The sequence below is a fragment of the Syzygium oleosum genome, unplaced genomic scaffold (genome assembly GCF_021117445.2).
Source record: "Syzygium oleosum isolate NSW1041296 unplaced genomic scaffold, Sole_v2.1 Sole_v2.06, whole genome shotgun sequence".
Classification (NCBI taxonomy): Eukaryota; Viridiplantae; Streptophyta; class Magnoliopsida; order Myrtales; family Myrtaceae; genus Syzygium; species Syzygium oleosum.
Genome location: NW_026607490.1, coordinates 5,683,898 through 5,694,268, shown reverse-complemented (window position 1 = coordinate 5,694,268; position 10,371 = coordinate 5,683,898). Strand labels below are relative to the sequence as shown.

Sequence of the window (10,371 nt, the reverse complement as noted above, 5' to 3'; positions counted from 1 at the left end):
TTTTTATTTTATTTTCCTGGCATAAATAAATCGAGAAAACACCAAATTCGCTCAATTAAACCATTGCATTATGGGGATATACGATAGGAAAATCTTTGAAACAAAATTCCAAATGTCGAGCCCTCCAACATAGAAGTCTCTTGCATTTTCTTTACAGAAGATAAGATATATGAAGCAAAACAAGTGAAACAGCCACAACTTCTTCAAACTGTAGTAAACAGACTTGACACATTTTATTTCAACTTCATTAGGACGTACGTGTATCTGTTGTGTATCTATCCGTGAATTTTTGTGATTTATCTAGGTGATCTTTTTCAGCGAAATGATGACATTGGCGAACGTGGGCTTTTCCTTAGACATGCGAGTGGCGAGTTGAGCCTTGTATCTCTTAAAGACCTCATCCATGATCTCTTCACCAAAGTGATCAATGAGCAAGGGCTCAGCCACCGCTCTCATGCACCTGGCCAAATTGTATCCCCCATCCTCCGAGACAACATGAGGGTCGAAATCTGTGTCTAATACACACCAATTCACTTCGGATACCTCCAAGCAATCGATTGAGAATGAGCCTTGCTTTTGGACCTCCAATCTTACTTCTTTTGGTGAGGGCGTGTATTGAGGGATGTTGAAGGAGTCCAGTTTCTCTTCTTCTATAAGTCCCTGCGTTAGTGGTAGATGTAAAATTTTGGATTCTGCTACCGAAAATTAGAAACAACTGCAAAATTGTTTATATCTGTTGGAGAGAGCACCACCTCCTCCTCTCTCTCTCTCCTTCTCTTAATTATTCTTGGAGCTACCACCTCTACATATTTCCAAAGAAATATCAGGCAGCAAGTCAAGTAACTTGTCAACTTTTACGCCACATCTAGAAATCTCTGGAGGAAAACTTGCCAGTGCAAGTTTTCAAGCAATAAATAGGAGCTAGTGCTCCATATGATGTGGGTGTAGTGAGAGAGTGTGCAGGGTAATATTGTGTTGGTGTAATGGGTGGTGTAGGCGAGGGTGTTGTGTAGTGTGTGCTGTTGGTGTAGTGGGTGGCGTGACAGAGTGATGTAAGTGTGCAATGAGTAGAGATACGAATAGAAAGTCGACGTAGAGAGTGCGTGGGTGTAGAGTGTGGTGTCAGTGTGTGAGTGGTATTTTGTATTTTCTTGTAAAAATAAAAGATTGTGTTTATCGTGATTGAGAACCCACTCGCTCTTCAACAAGTGATATCAAAGTTGCGCCTCTGAAGTTCAACAAGTGATATCAGAGTTACGCTGCACAACTCAACAATATCTTTATAAAAGTCGTTACTTGATTGTGTAATTGGGTACGTGACTATTGCATACTACTAATATATGTCGTTTCTTCTCATGTAATTTTGGATTCCATTTTTGACACCATGCCTGAGAGGGAACGAGTGCGCAGTCGAAGCACCTAATAGTTTTATCTCTTCTACCCTGATTTTCTTGAAGAGATTCCTAAGGAAGAGAAATCGCTTGAATTATGTAGGATTATCTTATCGTACTATTGATTTCGTTCTAAGAATTCATATGAAAATTCTAGCTAGAGGTTTACAAGAAAATTTTTGAGGTCATCTAGCAAATACTATAGGTACTTTATAATAAGGAATAAACGTATAAATCGTAATTATAATCTCCTCCTTTTTTTGCGGTCCAATTAATCTTTATGGTCGGTCTCGGAGTTTCAACTTTTGCCAGAGGCAGTAAGAACAATCAACCTCAATTTGTTCTACTTCTGATATCGTTCGAGATTATTCAACTAATCTTTTGATTTTTCTTTGTTTTTTTGTTTTTTGGGTTACCTCGGAGACCATCTCGTTGAGAGCAATAGCCAGGAGCTCCCAAATGTAGCAACACTCTTTACTTTAAGGATCGTCGCTTCTTCGACCCAGGAGGGTCAAAACCATACGCCCTTCCACCACCAGCTCTTGCCCACGACACTCCAAGAATGTTGAGAAGTCCCTTTGAAATTGCTCATAGTATTCCCTAAGCACCCTCGGAGGGCTCGATCTCGCCATATATATGTTGCCTTTGTTTCACTCTAGTCCTCGTGGCACCTGACCAAAAAAAATAAAAAAGAGAGAGACAATGAGTTTGATTCCCAACCATTGTCCAAGAAACCCTAAAATTGACTTTGTCGTTGTCTCCACTATCTCATTGATGCAGAATCTATTAGTGAAACGTTTCTGGACCATTTGGACAGGCATAAGTCTAAACGGAAGGCGAAACGGCGATGCGACTAGAACCGGCGGACCCGGTTGACGACATTGGATTGGGCTCAAATTCGGTCTTTTTAAGCGAAACGGCGTTCTGAACAAAACTCACCGCCCTTGGCCGTGACTAACGTGGATTTTAGCGATTCGGAGTCGTTTACATGGGTTTTTCATTTTTTAATAATTTTTTATGGGTTTTAATTTTAAGGGCAGTTTTGTAATTTTGATGTTTTATGTTTTCTAATCCTAGTAGGGTTTGGTTTAGGGATATATAAGCTTGTTTTAGGGTTCTTTTTCAAGGACAGAACATTGTCATCAATATTGAATTTCGAGATTTCTTTCTCTAAGCAAGGTTTTGCTTGAATTATTCGCTGAACGCTGCGTCAGGTGGTATCAAAGCCTATGGCAACTGGTGGTGGTCTTCGTGATGATGCTCAGGAGACTGGAGCCCCAACCCTTGGGGACGACGCGCTGCAACATTTGGAGTAGCGTTTAATGGAACGCTTGGATCAACGATTCGATCAAAGTCTTCGTCGTTTCGAAGAACGAATTGACGAGTTAATAGAACGATTCGAAGGTCTCGGCGTTGATGTGAATCGGAATAGGTGGAACGACAGAAGGCCGGGTGCAGATCTTGCTCGCGGTGATCCTGTTGATAGGCCTGTTCCTGTCCGCAGGTTGAATAACCCTCTGTTTTCAAAGAGTTCGGAAGAAGAAGAAAACAATTATTTTGATGCGGAACGTGCTGATTATGGCGGCAGACATCGTCATGGAGGATTTCAAAGAGGATATGATAGGAGAGATGGAAGACGACGTTACGACGATCGTGAAGGTAACGACTTTAAATTGAAAGTCGATATTCCTTATTTTAATGGAAGTCTGGGCATAGAAGAATTTCTGGATTGGCTTGCTGATATAGATGGATTTTTCGACTATATGGAGACCTCTGGTGAGAAAAGGGTGCGATTAGTGGCCTGTAGATTAAAAGGGGGTGCGTCTGCATGGTGGGAGAGATTGTAGAATAAAAGGGAGCGAGAAGAGAAAGATAGAGTTTGAACTTGGACTAGAATGAGGAGGCTGTTGAAGTAGAAATTCCTTCCACCCGATTATGAACAAATTATGTTCCAGCAGTACCAACATTGCCAGCAGGGCAATCGGACTGTGCATGAGTATACGGCCGAATTTATGAGATTAGCGGAGCGGAATAATTTATCAGAGACGGAGCGACATCAGGTGGCTAGATATCTCGATGGTTTGAAACCCTTCATTCGAGATAAAATTAGAGTGCAGTTTCTGCGAAATTTAACCGAAGCCAAGAATATGGCGATGAAGGCAGAATTGATGCAGCAAGGCAAGGGAAGAAGAGGCTATGAAAATTATCAAGGTAGCAGTTCGAGCAGTTCGGTAGAGAAGAGCAGTTTCAATAATCGCTTTAACGCAGGGCGAAATCAGGGAAGATAAGGCGGTAGAAAAGCGCCCTATGAACGATGCGAGGGATAAGGGAACGCAAGCACAGAAAACTGCGAACCCTAACCCTTATGCTAAACCAGCCGCGATAAAGTGTTACAGGTGTAATCAGTCTGGGCACCGATCTAATGAATGCCCTCAGAGAAAGACCGTAAACGTAGCAGCGAGAGAAGAGGAGGAGGATGGATGTTGCTGTGCGCCGAATGGTGAGAATGATGATTTTGAAGATGAAGAAGAGGAGCAAGTAAACTGTGTGGTGCGCAGGATGATGTTGGCCCTAAAACAGGAAGATGATTCGCAGCGCCATCAGTTATTCCGAACCAAGTGCACCATTCTGGAAACGATCTTTGCTGTGGTTATTGATAGTGGAAGCATGGAGAATATTATTGGGAAGGAGGCAGTGAAGAAATTGGGAATACCCGTGGAGAAGCATCATAATCCCTATACGTTAGGATGAATTAAATCTGGAGCGGAAAGCATTCAGGTGACTGAACGATGCAAAATTCCATTCTCCATTGGAAATATCATGATGAGCTGTATTGTGATGTAGTAGACATGGATGTATGTCATGTATTATTTAGGAGGTCATGGCAATTTGATGTAGATGCTCAGCATTCAGGAAGAAGCGATCAGTATAACCTTATGAAGGATGGAGTGAAGTATACGTTACTGCCATTGAAGAACAAAGGAAAACAAGCTGCTGAAAATAATTTCCTTACCCTTATGAGGAAATTTGAAGCTGAGGTTAAGGAGACCCGACAGATTCACGTGCTGGTCGTGAAACAAGCAATTGAGACTAAGGCTGAATTACAAGTGGAGGAGCAGCCTGAAGCAGTCAGGCCTCTATTGAAGGAATTTAGCGAACTGATTCCTGAAGAGATTCCAGATAAGTTGCCGCCTATGCGCGATATTCAGCACCATATAGACTTAATTCCTGGTGCTAGTCTGCCGAATTTACCGCACTACAGGATGAGTCCTAAAGAGAGCGAGATTCTAAAAGAGAAGGTGGAGGAGTTGTTGCGAAAGGGGTACATCCAGAATAGCATGAGCCTATGTGCTGTTCCGGCCTTATTGACTCCTAAGAAAGACGAGAGTTGGCGGATGTGTGTAGATAGCAGGGCTATTAATAAAATAACCGTGGGTTACAAGTTTCCAATTCCGAGATTGGATGACATGCTGGATAGGTTGCACGGTGCTAAGTGGTTCTCGAAGCTGGATTTGAAGAATGGGTACCATCAGATTCGGATTCGGCCCTGAGATGGGTGGAAGACAGCTTTCAAAACAAAGGAGAGGTTGTACGAATGGTTAGTGATGCCTTTCGGACTTTCCAATGCTCCAAGCACTTTCATGAGGCTTATGAATCAGGTTCTGAAATCTTTTATTGGCAAATTTGTTGTAGTTTATTTTGATGATATCCTGATTTATAGTAAGACCGAGAAGGATCATCTATTGCACTTAAGGGAGGTGTTGACAGCTTTGCAGATTAATAAGCTGTATATTAATCTTAATAAGTGCAGTTTTTTAACTAATAAACTGTTATTCTTGGGATTTATTATTACTGCTGAAGGAATAGAGGTAGATGAGGGGAAAGTAAGAGCAATTAGAGAGTGGCCGACTCCTAAAACAGTTTCTTACGTTAGGAGTTTTCATGGGTTGGTTACTTTTTATCGGCGATTTATTAAGAATTTTAGTACTATCGTAGCCCCAATTACTGAATGTATGAAGAAAGGCAAATTTCTATGGGGAGAGGAAGCTGAGAATAGTTTCGCTATTATAAAGGAGAAGTTATGTACTGCACCTGTTCTTGCTTTACCTGATTTTGATAAACTGTTTGAAGTGGACTGTGATGCTAGTGGAGTGAATATAAGAGCTGTTTTATCTCAAGAGCGCAGACCAATTTGCTATTTCAATGAGAAGCTTAGCGAGGCGAGACAGAAGTGGAGCATTTATGACAAAGAATTTTATTCTATCGTAAGGGCTTTGAAGACCTGGGAGCATTATCTGATTGGGAAAGAATTCGTCCTTTATTCTGATCATGAAGCTTTGAAGTATTTAAATAGTCAGAAGAGGATTAGCAAAGATATGCATGCGCGATGGTGTCAATTTTTGCAAAAATTTCCTTTCAGATTACAGCACAAGTCAGGTGTGCATAATGTCGTAGCAGATGCATTGAGTAGGAGAGCTGGCTTGTTGATTACATTAAGCCAAGACATCTTGGGATTCGAGCAGTTGAAAGATTGTTATGCAGATGATGATGACTTTGGGCAAATTTGGAAGTCATGTGCTTCTGGTTAACTTGTGCAAGAATTTTATGTGCAGGATGGCTATTTGATGCGTAGCAACCAGTTTTGCCTTCCTCGAACATCATTATGAGAGAAGGTAATTCGTGATTTACATGATGGAGGATTAGCTGCACACCTGGGTCGTGATAAAACTATTGCTGCAGTTCAGGAGCGATTTTACTGACTCCAGTTGCGTAGAGATGTCAGCAGGTACATACAAAAGTATTATGTTTGCCAGACTGCTAAGGGGAAATCTAATAATACATGTTTATATATGCCATTACCTATTCCTGACAATATATGGGAAGATCTGTCAATGAATTTTGTGCTTGGTTTACCATAGACATAAAGAGGCGTGGATTCTGTTTTCGTTGTGGTTGACAGATTTTCCAAGATGGCGCACTTCATTCCTTGTAAGAAAACTTCTGATGCAGTAAGTGTGGCCAGATTATTCTTTAACGAAATGGTTCGTTTGCATGGTGTGCCCAAGTCTATTACCTCAAATAGGGATAGCAAATTTCAAGGGCATTTTTGGCGAACTTTATGGAAACTGTTTGATTCATCTTTGAATTTCAGTAGCACAGCTCACCCACAGACTGATAGGCAAACAGAGGTGGTTAATAGAACTCTGGGAAACTTGATTCGAAGCATTTGTGGAGATAAGCCGAAGCAATGGGATGTTGCTTTATCATAAGCATAGTTTGCTTATAATAATGCAGCTCATAGTTCTATTGGCAGGTCGCCTTTTTCTGTTGTTTATACAAAGGCGCCTCAGCATACTCTGGATTTGGTACAGTTGCCTAAGCAAGCGGATAAAAGTGTAGCAACGGATCATATGGCTAAACAGATTGTGGAAGTGCATCATGAAGTCAAACAGAAGCTGGAGGAAGTTAATCAGAAGTATAAAGCTACAGCAGACAAGCACAGGCGGAAGCAGATGTTTGCGGTAGGTGATCAGGTCATGATTTTTCTTCGTAAAGAGTGATTACCAGTTGGATCCTATAGCAAATTGCAGCAAAGGAAGTATGGACCTTACACTATCAGCAAGAAGATCAACGATAATGCTTATGTTATAGACCTTCCACATAGTATGGGCATATCTAACACTTTCAATGTTGCTGATTTATCACCGTTTCATGAGTCCGCAGAGCCGTTATATCCAGATCCTGTTTTTAACTCGAGGATGAGTTCTTTTCAAGTGGAGGAGAATGATGCAAAATCTATTAGTGAAGCGTTTATGGACCGGTTGAACAAGCAGAAGTCCAAACGGAAGGCGAAACGGTGATGCGACTAGAACCGGCGGACCCGATTGACGACATCGAATTGGGCTCAAATTCGGCCGTTTTAAGCGAAACGGCGTTCTGAACAAAACTCACCGCCCTTGGCCGTGACTAACGATGGATTTTAGCGATTCGGAGTGGTTTACATGGGTTTTTCATTTTTTTAATAATATTTTATGGGTTTTAATTTTAAGGGCAGTTTTGTAATTTTGATGTTTTATGTTTTCTAATCCTAGTAGGGTTTGGTTTAGGGATATATAAGCTTGTTTTAGGGTTCTTTTTCAAGGACAGAACATTGTCATCAATATTGAATTTCGAGATTTCTTTCTCTAAGCAAAGTTTTGCTTGAATTATTCGCTGAACGCTGCGTCACTCATACTTTACTTTATCTAAGAAAAAGAAAAGGTTAGAGAGTTTCCAGAAAACAAAAACAACAACAGTAATGAGAATAGTTTTTATGGACAAGATGTTTCCCATGAGGCTGTACGAATGAAACTGGGGGCCAAAACTTTACCTGCGATAGCCACATGAGGCTGTAGGAAGAATGAATCAAATGCAGGCTCTCTTGAGCGAACAATCTCCCATAGAACGAACCGGGAACGCCATTGAAGAAGCAAGACAATGTTGCCGACACTCCATACTTGCTCTTCATTTGCTCACTCAGCTTCTCTTGGGATCTCGGCAAGAGGCTACCGAAGATGGTATTGAAGTCGTTCCCTGGGAGATCGTTCAAGAACACTTGGAACTCCGGCAGCTCGTGGTTCATCGCCTTACAGAGATCGATCATGGTGGTGATGATCTCAGACATGGCGAAGAGAGTATTGGGGCCAGAGGAACAGCCCAAGTCCGCGATGGCGAGGCTTGACCGGAAGGTGGTGTCGGCGGCAGAGAAGAGAGCTGTAACAGCTGCCTCGGTTATGGGCTTCGTCATCAATATCACCTTTCTCTACAAAAGGAAAAGGATAAAGCATTGAGTCAAGATAAAGATAAAAGGTTCGCATCTTTAGTTTTTTCCATGTACAAGCAAATAAATCTCATTTGTTACGTATATCTTCTACTGACGAACAATGACATTCTCGATTGAAAAGAGGGCAATTAATATAGAACGATCAAATCTTGCAGATGCCATGTATTTGCTATGTTAATCCACATTAGAATGCCACGGGAATGGATTTGTCCCATATTGTGATGATCTTGCAAGATCTAGCACTTTTATATACCCCCTTTGTGTACATTCTTCTTCAAGAGAAATCTTGTTGATTGAAAAATGTATCTACGAATTAGGGTGATCATTTGAATTCTTGAATGAAAAGTTACATGGCCTCAAAGGGTGGGGTAAAATGGCGTCTTTTGTATATAGAATTTCAAATCTTGGTAATCCAAAAAAACTACCCTAGTTTAATATAGAATGAAGAGATTACATTGCTCTACAAAATCACCAAAGAGTGTGTAATAATCAATCTTTAGATGCGGTTTAATCCAAGATTTGATGTGCCCACTATAGGACAGTGAGAGACGGACCTGAAGCAATGAGTTGTTAGCGTAGCTTGTTTCTCCCATTCCTCCATTCATATGCAATACTTGCATGACTTCCATCTCTCTCTCTCTCTCGTATGAGTGTGTGTGGCGTTGCTCTAATTGGCTTGCATTTGAATTGGTTTGAGACTCTTCTATTTATAGACATTTTTGGGGTACTTTCTAGCAATTTTCCACATTTATTCTATGTTGAGTTTCACTTCGAGTGTGAAACACGCATGGGCATGAGTTTACACGGACATGTCCACTTGGTGGGATCTCTCTCTGCCATGTGAATTCCGATTCCTTCCAAATAAAGGACAAAAAGAGACAAGATACTTGTGACGTTTATGTCGGGTTGTGCTTCTCCATGCACAGCACGAGTCTAGATACATGTCATATTGCCATGCTTGTGGTTGAAATTAAAAGATGCTATTTATTTTCATGAGTTTATTAACGAGTCCTCTTAAAATAATAGGTGAAAAACTTAAAATAGCAAAAAAGTGGTGGATGCACTTTGAATATTGAAAACGTACACACCATGAGAAAACTATATCATACTCTCATAACAAGGATCCTAATAGAAGAGAAGGATATTGTGTATGTATGGTTGCTCTACACAAACAAAGTTACCACCTAGGTGGTTGGCCTAGTGGGAAGGGGTTCACCTATCTTCCATGAGATCACAAGTTCGATGGATTAATGAACCTCTAAACTGCTCGTACCACGTTGTCTAGTTGTCGCATGACTCGTGGAGAGACCTCCTGGTTGTTAGCATCTTGGTGGGGCTATGGTGATGAGCTTGCCAATGTTGTATCTTCATATCACAGGTGGTATGGAGCTTTTCTGGCTTTGAAAAAAACTGGACACAAACTGGAGGGGGACATGGTAACACCCAAAGGGGATCGATAGGACTGGTTGTAACAGCCCGAATTTCGATGTAAGTCCGGAATCAATAAAACGGATATTATTCGCATTTCATTTTAGTAAGTCTCGCCCAGAGCTGATCGCTCTCGGGATACTAACCAATGGGGCATGGCTAACTAGAAAGCGGTACGTGGACCGGGGACCCTATCGTGAAACGGATACCGATCGCGAGAGATGCTGAGGGAATATTTTGAACCAATGTGGGCCGATCTTAGGAAAGGTAATGGATTTGGTTTGGCCAAGGCCAACGTTGTACACTCGGATCGCAGGTGAATCTGCATGACCGAAAAGTGCACGTGGCCAATCAGTCCTGAACCTAAACCGAACGATCATAGCCTCTGGGGCTAGTGATAATTTCTCATTCTCTCAATGATCGAGACCATTACGATATGGGTAGCCCTAGGTCGATACGCGTAATCTCTAAACTGCCGCCCGTTAGTGAAAGACCCTGAAATTGAAAGTTTAGCGGGTTTTGTTTACGGAATTGGGCCCGGATTTCGGTATCGATTTTCGAAGGCTTAAGAGACTATTTTTGGGAATCTGACGTCATATTACGCTGGCCACACACATGTGGAGTTAGTACGAGTAAAAATTGGAAATTCGGTCCGGGGGTGAAAAATTACGATTTTGCCCCCGGGATGCCAGCGTCGCTTTTCGAGGCCAAATGAGGTTATTTTTCGTG

At 41.6% G+C, this 10,371-nt stretch overlaps 1 pseudogene; it reads right to left on the bottom strand.

The window, feature by feature from the left end:
• Positions 1 to 300: 300 nt before the first annotated feature.
• On the bottom strand, positions 301 to 8,852 carry LOC115680276 (salicylate carboxymethyltransferase-like; annotated as a pseudogene).
• Positions 8,853 to 10,371: the final 1,519 nt, after the last annotated feature.